Below are 10,233 nucleotides of genomic sequence, written 5' to 3'. Positions count from 1 at the left end.
CTTTCTAAAGCCTGAAGCCGCCATTCACTCTCCTCCTCCTGCTCTTGGCATCCTGTGCCCATAGAGGCTCAGCCGGGTATCCAGGACGCACAGCTGACTACAGGCAGGTAGCTCTGCCTTCCCCGTGCCCTCCTCCTGCCTCAGAGCAGTGCCTGCGTGGCCTTCACATCAGTCACTCACCCAGAACAAAAGGTCCCACGTCCCTTTCTCATCACCTTGTTCTCTGCAAGGGTATACATAGGCATCCATGTGCGCTTGTGTTTGTGTGGGCGTGACTGTGTGTGCATGTGTGTAACATCTTGTTTAACATGTTGTTATTATTATTTTATAATAGATTTGTAATTCTTATAAATCTATGCACATTTAATTTAATACAGTGTATATATAAATATATACCATTCTAAATTGTTAAATATTGGGTATACTTTAATGAAACTGAGAAATGTAAGTGTATATATATAATTTTATATGATATTTTAGGTTATTTTCATAAAGTGCAGGCCGGAACACAGCACGGAGGGAATCTAGTCCTACTCTGAGCATCTCAAGTTCTGGAAGCCACTTCTCAAGAGGTTCAGGGGGAGCACATACAAACAGGAATACCCACAACTGGCCATCAAGAAGCCGTGTGTCCATAAATTATTAAAAACATGATTGGCCATAGGGGCGATTTGAGGAAATTGGATGTATAGATTCATGAGAAACAAAAGTGTGTTAATGAAAGTTTACCAAATTATCAAAAATTAAGTCTGCTGCAAATAATTTTGAAAAAAACTTCCTGTTTTGAAGGCTTTCCTTCCAACAGGGGCTAATCTGATATAAGACCTTTAAAAAACAGTAACTTCCTGGAATGTTCTGTGTCCAAGTTGTTCTTTGAGGCTAGGACAGCAAAACCATTGATATAAACAACAGACCCACAAAATTACTCACCCCCAAAAGTGCCAGTGCCATACAGAGTGCCTTCAGCTCAAGAACGTGTGTGGGCAACCCAGATGGTGCACAGGAACCCATTAAAAACAAGTAGCTTCCACAAGGACATTTTTTTTTTTTTGACAGGCAGAGTGGATAGTGAGAGAGAGACAGAGAGAAAGGTCTTCCATTTTGCTGTTGGTTCACCCTCCAATGGCCGCCACGGCTGGCGTGCTGCGGCCAGTGCACCACGCCAATCTGAAGGCAGGAGTCAGGTGCCTCTCCTGGTCTCCCACGGGGTGCACCTGGGCCATCCTCCACTGCACTCCCTGGCCACAGCAGAGAGCTGGCCTGGAAGAGGAGCAACCGGGACAGAATCCAGCGTCCCGACCAGGACTAGAACCCTGTGTGCCGGCGCCGCTGGGTGGAGGATTAGCCTATTGAACTGCGGCGCTGGCCTAAGGACATGTCCTTGAGACTATTTGCAGAATTGGAATTAGGATATGACTTGCTTCTTCCCAAACAAGAGTTTTATGGGGTGGAGGCATGTGAGAGAGAGAGACGGACAAAGATGGTGGCAGAGAGCCAGAGACAGAGGGAAAGAGAAACAGAAACAGAATGTCCATAAGGATGATCTGAATCTACCATGTCTTCCTCAAAGACCACTTCCATTCTGTTTTCCATTTCCTGATGAGAAATCTCACCATCTCCTTAATTTTCCTAATCATAAGTCAATGATCATCCTTGGCTATTGACTGTTGGTTATATTGAGGCAGCTTTTTCTTGTCCTCTGAATAAAATGCTGTTGAGAGCTGCTCACCACATCTTCCCTTGCCATTGTTTGAATTCACATTTCTACTCCAAACTTCCCAACCTTGCAGTCCCCTTCACAGGCCAGTTGTTCCTCCCCATTCATTTCTACAACCACAGCACTGCGTCCCCCACATTCACTGCCTCCACATGAGGTCAACAAGTGGCATTGGGGGATTTTTTTCCCATTAGGGGGAGTCACCGTTGGACCCTCTGGTAGGACCTGGAGTGAGCTAAGGCAAAGCACAAATGTCCTATTTTTCTGAACTTGGAATTGCCAACAGTATGTGTCGTGCTTTGCCACCATGGACTTGCTGCGGATCCCCAGCACTGATGGTGCAAGACACACGGCCTGGCTGGACAGCCCCTCACGTGTGTTGTGGAGCTGTGTCTTCCCAAGTCCTCCTTTGGCAGGGCCCTGTGGTTGAGGGTCCTCCCTTCTCTCAACACACATTTTCCCTTTGCTTGTACCTTGCTTCTATCACTCCAATTCCATCCTGGACCACTCCTCATCATCCCTGAAGTGGAGTCCAGGGTCTCGGTCTCAGAACCTGAAGCCTGTTGTCTCCTCTGCTCACCACTGCCCCCGCCTCCCTGCTCACTGTATCCTGAGGTCTGTCTCCCCCTCCTCACCCATCCCTCACATGTCTGTCACCCTTCATGCTTTTTCTCTGGCTTTGTGCTTCCAGATTCTTCTGGCAAGACCCCCTCCCTGGTGTCCCTGGAGAGATTTTCAGCCATGCCACAGCACGACTATTATCCCAGGCTCCCTTCTCCTCCCACAAGATAAATGGTCCCCGCCGGGTGACATCAGGAACTTGAAACCCAGTTTACTTTCACAGATTTTAGATTGAACTCTCAGGGGTTTGTTCTAGAGGTGCCACCAAACTCGCCTGTGGAAACCAGTGTCTCTAAAAACTGCTTTAAATTCAGAGTTTTCTCCAGATTGTTGTTTATTGCCTCAAACTATGTTTCAGCAAAAGCATTTTTCTTACATGAATAAAAATCTCAAACACTTTAATGGCCACATTAAATCTGGCTTCTGGGAGCACAACTCTTTTCTGGCCTTTTCACAAACAACTTGTTTATAGAAATCTGTGAAATAAAAGGGTGTCTTCCCTGCATCATGTGCCTGAGGATGATTTATATTTAATGATTTTGATTCAAGCGGAAAGCATATGAAATTCAGGAATCACTCAAATTTCTCTATCTGTTGTCAGTGTGAATAACACCTGCAAATTTTACTGAAAGCAGCTCTGTAGAGGAGGGGAAGTTCATTAAAATATCATGATTTTTGTATTCTTTCTTTCCTTTGGTTGTGCTTTTAGAGAGTAAAGATTATACTCATTTCCTAGTGGAGTAAAGAGTTCATCATTTTTGCTTTAGAATTTACACTATGCCAAAAATACGAATAGCAATTAATTTAAAGTACTAATAACATCACCTCTGATTCAGGATTAAGAAATAGTCACAGTTACTGGAAGGAAAAATAAAGTCTCCTGGATTTCTTGTGAGAACAGGAAGGATAGGAGGGTTTCCTAAAAGCCCAACCACCCAGTGCTGTGACAAACAAAATAGGTCACACGTCCTCCACTCAGAATCACGAAAGGCAAACTTGGGATCAGGGGGCCATTTAGAAAGCAGCAAGCAAAACTTGGCACAGGCGTCCCAGCTCCCACTTCAGCCTCCTTCAGAATTCCCATTTACACTCCGTTTTCGCCCTCCCTCTCAATCCACCTTTGCCCACCGCTTGCATCTGCTTGATTTCTGCTTCCTCTCCCTGCAGCCAGGACCCCATTGTCTCTGGAGTATGATCTACGGGAGACACAGCCCCGTGTGCAGTCACTGACAATAGTGCCGATGTGGAAGCGCCCCCAGAACATGGACCCTGAACCTACACCTCCAGAACTACAGTCTCAGCAGACCTCAGCAGGTGCTGTGGGCAGATCTTCTGCCATTCGACAGAGAACCAATCACGGAATCGCCACGACGACATTAACTTGGGCCACTGCCTTTTTGATGACCCATGTAAAAATAGTGGGGCTACACTTTTCTACACCATTACATTTAGAGCTGTAAAAGTGGTGAACACATTTTCCTCTCTTCTCCTCTCTTTCTTTGCCATCTCAACATGATGGTTGAAGTAAACCTGTCCACTAAATCTTGATGTGAGGAAAGAATAAATGTGTGTGACTTTTACAGCTGTCAGAATTTAATGCTGCTTGGAAAATGCAGTCTGGGTTTTCAGGTACAGTAGTGACTACAGACAGCCTTAAGATTGTTCCCCCCATTTCCTTTGACAATTGCCACCTCTGTCAGATCTGGTCTTCTTTCTCTGCACCCTGTCTTAGAGCCAGCTATGCAAATGCACACAAGTAAATGAAAGTTTCCATGGTGCCCTGCCAAAAACAATAGTACAGAAGTGCTGCCTCCCCAAACCTGATAATTGTGTGATCCCAGTTGGAGGACAACCTACAAAAAACAAACGCCTGAGCATGGTTATACAGCAAGTCAATAGATGGCAATCATCCTTGCTAAGGAAATTCTTGGAGATTCACTGATTGCCAGGAAAAAGATGCAGGCAGATTATGTCAACATGGGACCCTAATATCTTTTAAATAGGCATTATATCGACATCAGATCCAATACCATCATACTCCATGGCAGATATCGGTGGAGGTTGTTTAATTGATTCTTCATATGCAGTTGTCATGGTTGGCAGTTTTGGGTGACTTGTTCTTGATGTTTGCTGTGACAGAAGAGCCTTATTACTTTCCAGGAGAGCTAAGTCAGTTGTCATGGGGAGAAAGTCAGTACTGATGCTTCTTGCTGTTAAAACCGGTTCCTGGGTGTCAGTTTCACTTTCCCCCAGGAAAGACTGAACCATAAACGTTCCTCACTTCGGGGACCATTTCTTCTGCCCCCTGTAAACTCTCCTTAGGATAAAGTATGCTCCCCCATCTGCAGGGAGCACTTGACAGATGTCATTGACTCAGTTGTGGGCTGCAAGATGACAGCAGGTGGAGATGAAAAAAATGAGGGTAAGGAATACAAAAAGCAGTGGAGTGAGGTGAGCAGAGATGAGGTTTCGAGGCCCCCATTTCCTGGCTCGCTGTTAAATACCATTTTATAAATACCATTTTATAAAGGGCCAGCACTGTGGTACAGTGGGTTAAGCATCTGCCTGCAGTACCAGCATCCCGTGTGGGTGACAGCTCGAGTCCTGGCTGCTCCACTTCTGTTCCAGCTCCCTGCTGATGGCCTGGGAAATCAGTAGATAATGGCCCAAGTGCTTGGGTTCCTGCACCCATGTGGGAGAAGCTGCTGGCTCCTGGCTTCAGAGCAGCCCAGCTCTGACCATTGTGGCCATTTGGGGAGTGAACCAGTGGATGGAAGACCTCTCTGTCTCCCCCTCCCCCCCATAACTCTGCTTCTCAAGCAAATTAATATTTTTTAAATAAATAAATATCATTTTATGGATCACAGCACCACTTGGAGTTGTCTCTCAGACATCTCCTGATTTGTTAATTGTGTAACTTTATTCTGAGGCACATGTGTGTATTATTCCTTGGGAGCTCAGTGTTTAACACTGAGTGTGGAATGTAATTCTTTCTTTCCTGATTCATAGCGTGCAACTGGCAAGTACTTTGTTGCAGGTAACCTTGAGATGTGCAGCCAGAAGATACAAATTCAAGTTCCAGTTGCCCTCTTAGAAACTAAATGACTTTGGACAGTCATAAGCCCTCTCAATGTCTCTTGCTTTTTTGTATAGATGAGCCAGATCCTAATTATCCTAAATCATACCAAAATATTATTATGAGGGCTAAAGTGCACATTTAAATTTGGATACCACAGAACCCAGAATGCTATGACATGTGCAACTTGTTGCAACACTTGCTTTATGCACACACACACATAAGCACACTCAGGCTGCTGGTAATAGAAGTCTGGTGTCACACAGGGGGCATCAACTGAGGCTGAGTCAGGGAGGGAGTCACTGGGAGAGAGGACCGAGCAAAGCCTGTGGTTGGCCTCCGGAATGTGAGCAGGCACATCAGAGTTTCAGGAATGAGCACGTGAAGTTGCAGCCATGGTGGGGAGTGAACTTCAGAATTGTAGATATTTTCGGTACTTCCAAATAGAGGCTGAGATAGTGGCAAATCAGGTGGATGAGGAAAGAAAAACTGATGTAACAAGGAAGACAATATCATCCAGGGCAGGTATGAAAGAAGGAAATAAGAACAGAATGAAGAAGAAGAGGAAGAAGGCGGGATGAAGGGCAAACAATGTTCAATGAGGTCCCCAGAGACAAGAGTAGAGCCTGGAATCCACCAAGATGGTCTCAAGCACCAGGGAAAGATTGAGAGAGAGAGAACTAAAAATCAATTTTAAACACATTGCAGAATGTAGAAAGGACAGCAAAACAAGCACATTGTATATTTTCATTCTTCTGCATAGATTTTGAACGAGTTTTCAATCCGTCATGGATGGAGTCAGCTTTGTCACATCATTGCTCTGATTCTATACAATTTTTTGGAAGCCCACAGGGGACAGGGTGACTTGCTCAAGGTCACATGTCTCCCATGGCCAGCCCAGAGCTTCTTGGAGTCCACAGTGTACTTTATTGCCCACCAACAGTGTTTGGACACAAGGAAAACAGGAGATAAAATATGTTGGCCTTTATCCTGCCCTTTTTTCCAAAACACTTAACTAAAACTTCCAACCACTGCAGGAAAATTGCATTCTTTCTATAACTGAATAAAATTGACACAAGGAGGTAAACATTGAAGGAAAGGGTAAAAAAAAAAAAAAGAGTTACTGCATGAATTTTTGTGTTCATAATGTTTATGCAGTTACGTTTATTTGGAATGATGAATATTATCAACTGTTGGTAAAGCACATTAAATATGCTAAGGGCTTGCAAATGCCTAATAGCTCCAAGTGCTCTGCCAGGTCTCAGACGAGATGTTGAGTAATGATGGCACATCACGCCATGGACCGTCGCTGAAAATAAATCACCGTGCACCGTCTTAATCAGAGGAATGTCATACAAGGCTCGGATAAAACAGTGTTAACTCTCATAATTTGGACGCCATAAATAAACTCACGGCAACACGTCAAAGGTAAGTGCTCATCAACTGAAGATGAGTAGGAAGGTATTTTACATTTCCGTAGGGTTCGCAAAATACATCCATCATATGCTCACCTCTGACTTTTAACCAGCATCGTGGAGTTTTCCCAAAGGGTGAGGGAACAGGGAGTTTGCCTCAGAAAAGAAGCGAGACATTCTGTATAGCTTCCAGAGGCTAAAATGTCTCCCGGTAAGAGAAAACCCATCACTGAGTGCATGCACTATGGTTTTGTGTGTGTGCTTGATCACAGACTTCTCAAGGGTGTCTTCATGAGAACCACGGTGCACGACACTCAGTCGGCCTCAAGTCTTGCATTTTATCCCCAGAGCAAGGTTGCTGGACCAACCTCTATGTGTTACTTACTCTTACTCAAAACGTTAGCCTTAGTGCACAAAGACTAAACAGAAGTGTACTGGTTTGGATTTACAAATACAGTTTCCAAATAAAATCAAGTATTTGTTGCACTACAGGTGACGCTAAAATGAAAGATTCATCTCTGTCCCCAGGACTCCTTGGCTTGTTGAAAGGACATTTAGCTGATAGAAGGTTAAACTATAATACAAGAGTCAAAGAAAAAACGAAATAGGGTGAGAAAAGATAAAGCCATACTGGTAGTAACTGCAATTAGTATGCAGTGGTTATTTTTAGCTTTCCTCTCTCTCTCTTTTCTGCTCTTAGGAATGGCTTCTGAGAGCTACAAGGGTGCAGCATCTGCCACAGGTCTTGCCCACCACAGGCCCTCCTTGAGCAGCAGGCATTTTCAGTAGTACTGTCTTCTTGTTCTAATCCTGGTAATAGCAACTTCTGGCTGGGAGTTGTAAGAACAGCCTCTATATTCTCTCAATTCTAATTTTTGGAGGACACGGATTACTGAAGCACAGGTCTAAAATCTAATTAGATTGCCTTCCACATATCCACAAAGCCATATTCCCTGTGCTCTGGGTCTATGTTATGGACCATCCTTTCCATCTCAGATTATACGTCTTAACCCAGTAGCCAAACACCACTGGGGAAGGTACACACTTACACGAACATCTTGTAAACTGCATTGCCCTTCAAATGTGAGGGATCGTTGTGCTGTGATTACAGAAAATTAACCTGGCACAGCTGGGGTCCCAGGTCTTCCCTGAATGAGCTGTGTGAAAAGGGGAGAAAGACCCCTCTAAGGTCTTCCATTTGCTCATGTATAAAACTGGCCTGATACAGCAGTTGCAAGGATTAAACAGCACAATGTTTGCAAATCATTTAGCATAATGTCTGGCATAAAGTAGATTGCATCTTTTATTTTTTCTCTCCTCTTACAAGCCCCCAGGGTTTAGCTTATTTAGTGTCGATTGTGGCTCTCCAGGATGCACATCATCCTCTCTAACTGTGGCTCTTCTTAAGCTAAATACGGGGACATGTGTGTTCTGCCTTCCTTGGTGTTCAGGCACCCATCCAGTGTGGAAGCTAGAGGCTTCTCTCTCACATTTGACAGGTGGAATTTGCTTACCTGCCTTATCCTGCTCTCTGAATGCTGAATTCTGAGAGTGTACATGAGGACTTGTTAGGTAGCAAGTAGGAAATTGAGCCTGTGTGTGTGTGAGAAGGGCCTGAAGACCAGCACCTACTGTGGAAGCTCCAGAAGCCCAGCATCTTGCACTTCAAAGTCCTGCTCAGACCCTGATAGCTTTCCAGGTGGTCCAGCCCTAACCCCAAGGAAAGCTCCCCCGAGAATTCTCTCTCCTCAGGACCAAAGGGGCTACCTGATAACATGGAGCAATAAAGCCTTCCCTAAGGTTTCTCCCAACAAACCCTTCTGCCAGGACTCTCCATCCTTTGTCCTGGGGAGAAGGGGAGGTGGGTAAACAGACTCCCATACTAACCAAGGGAGTCCAAACAGACTGCGCTCAGCCCTCTGCCTCTCTGCTGAGCCACCCGCCTGGCCTGCCAAGGTGTGTTCTCTGCACTCAGCCATGTAACCTCACTCTCCCCCAGTCCGAGCGACTGGGCATTTCCTCTATGTCCCTTCCATTCTGACAGATGCGCTGTCCCCAATAAAGCCTTAGCACTCTGCCCTCTGTCTCTCTCTTGAATTCTCTCTTGCGTGAAGACAAGAACCCCACAGCTTCCACGGTCTTCCCTCCAGTAATGGATTTACGTGGACATCCATCAGGAGACATCCATCAGGAGAGCCTGTGATGGTCTAGGACCTTCCACTGCATTCCCCGAATGTACTCACCACAACATGCCAAGCGCGCGGAGGAAGAAGACGAAAGTCTCAGATTGTGATCCCCGATGTGAAGCCTCAGAAGTCCCCTCTTCTTAGAACCTGTGTTGGCAAAGGGTGGAGGGGAGGGACTTTAAAAGGTTACAAAAAGAAATAGTGACATGGAAAACCATACCCATTTGTAACAAGGTTTCGAGGGTGGCACATCTCACGCAACTGCGTGAACAACCCAATCATCATGCTTATGAACCACGAAAAGGCTCAGCCATACCCATTTGTATTAACAGCAAGACCATTTGGCCAGTTGAGTGGATGTGAGAGACAGTAGCTCTTCTTTGGGTGATGTAATCAATTAAGAATAGTCCCTAGAGCTCCGAACTCCATCCTGATCTCCATGAACCTGTTGTTATCCCACAACACAGAGCAGCCATGGCTCTGCAGCCTGCCAGCACAGGGGGAAAATTAGACGTTGGTCATCAGTGTGCCAGTAGCCTGAGTGTCCACAGAGGGAAAGGCAGGCTGTCACTCAGGGCTCTGCCCCTCTAACAGAGACTGTCAGTAGGTGTGCTGGTGCTGAGTCGGAGACCTAAAAGATTTTGAAGGGCAATCAAAGATGGCCGGGGAGGATCTGGCACCATCCCTAATTCCTACTTCCCAGATGCAGAAACCTGGCCTTAACTTAATTGGGAAACTTCACTCCTAATTACACACTAAATCAGCTCATCCACTAGAATGTCCAAGTGGTTCACGAAAACACGCATGTCTTGGAAATGTCACACACATTATCGTATGGAATTCAAGATCATACATCTTTATGGACAAGTGCACATTGTGACTACAGAACTGTAGCCTCAAAAAAAGAAACCCAAAATCCTGTTCTGGGAATAAATTCCCTGGGAGTAATTTGCTTGAGGTATAAAATTTTCACCCAGTGTTTAATTTTGTGTTTTGTAATCATGTAACACCCATTTCTCTCTGGATAATTACGACTTCGTTTGTCTCTTATCATCACCAGCAAATTTCTCTTTCTTTAATTGGATATTAGACACATAGTCACAGTCTGTAGAATGCAGAAATGTTTTTCAAAATGCCGGTCAGCTGGAGCCCCAGCATATTAATTTCTGGCACAGCAATTCAGGTTTGATTGAAACTGTAGAGACATTTGTACTTGGT

General features: G+C 45.0%; 1 non-coding gene across 1 annotated transcript; it reads right to left on the bottom strand.

Annotated features, from left to right (window-relative positions):
• Positions 1-9,215: 9,215 nt before the first annotated feature.
• Positions 9,216-9,322, bottom strand: LOC127492570 (small nucleolar RNA U13). Its single transcript, XR_007922080.2, has one exon. It is a non-coding gene; the product is annotated as a small nucleolar RNA U13 (small nucleolar RNA).
• Positions 9,323-10,233: the final 911 nt, after the last annotated feature.

This window comes from Oryctolagus cuniculus, chromosome 10 (assembly GCF_964237555.1).
Source record: "Oryctolagus cuniculus chromosome 10, mOryCun1.1, whole genome shotgun sequence".
Taxonomy (NCBI): domain Eukaryota; kingdom Metazoa; phylum Chordata; class Mammalia; order Lagomorpha; family Leporidae; genus Oryctolagus; species Oryctolagus cuniculus.
The sequence above is the reverse complement of the archived record's forward strand: the minus strand, read 5'-3'. Positions and strand labels throughout refer to the sequence as shown.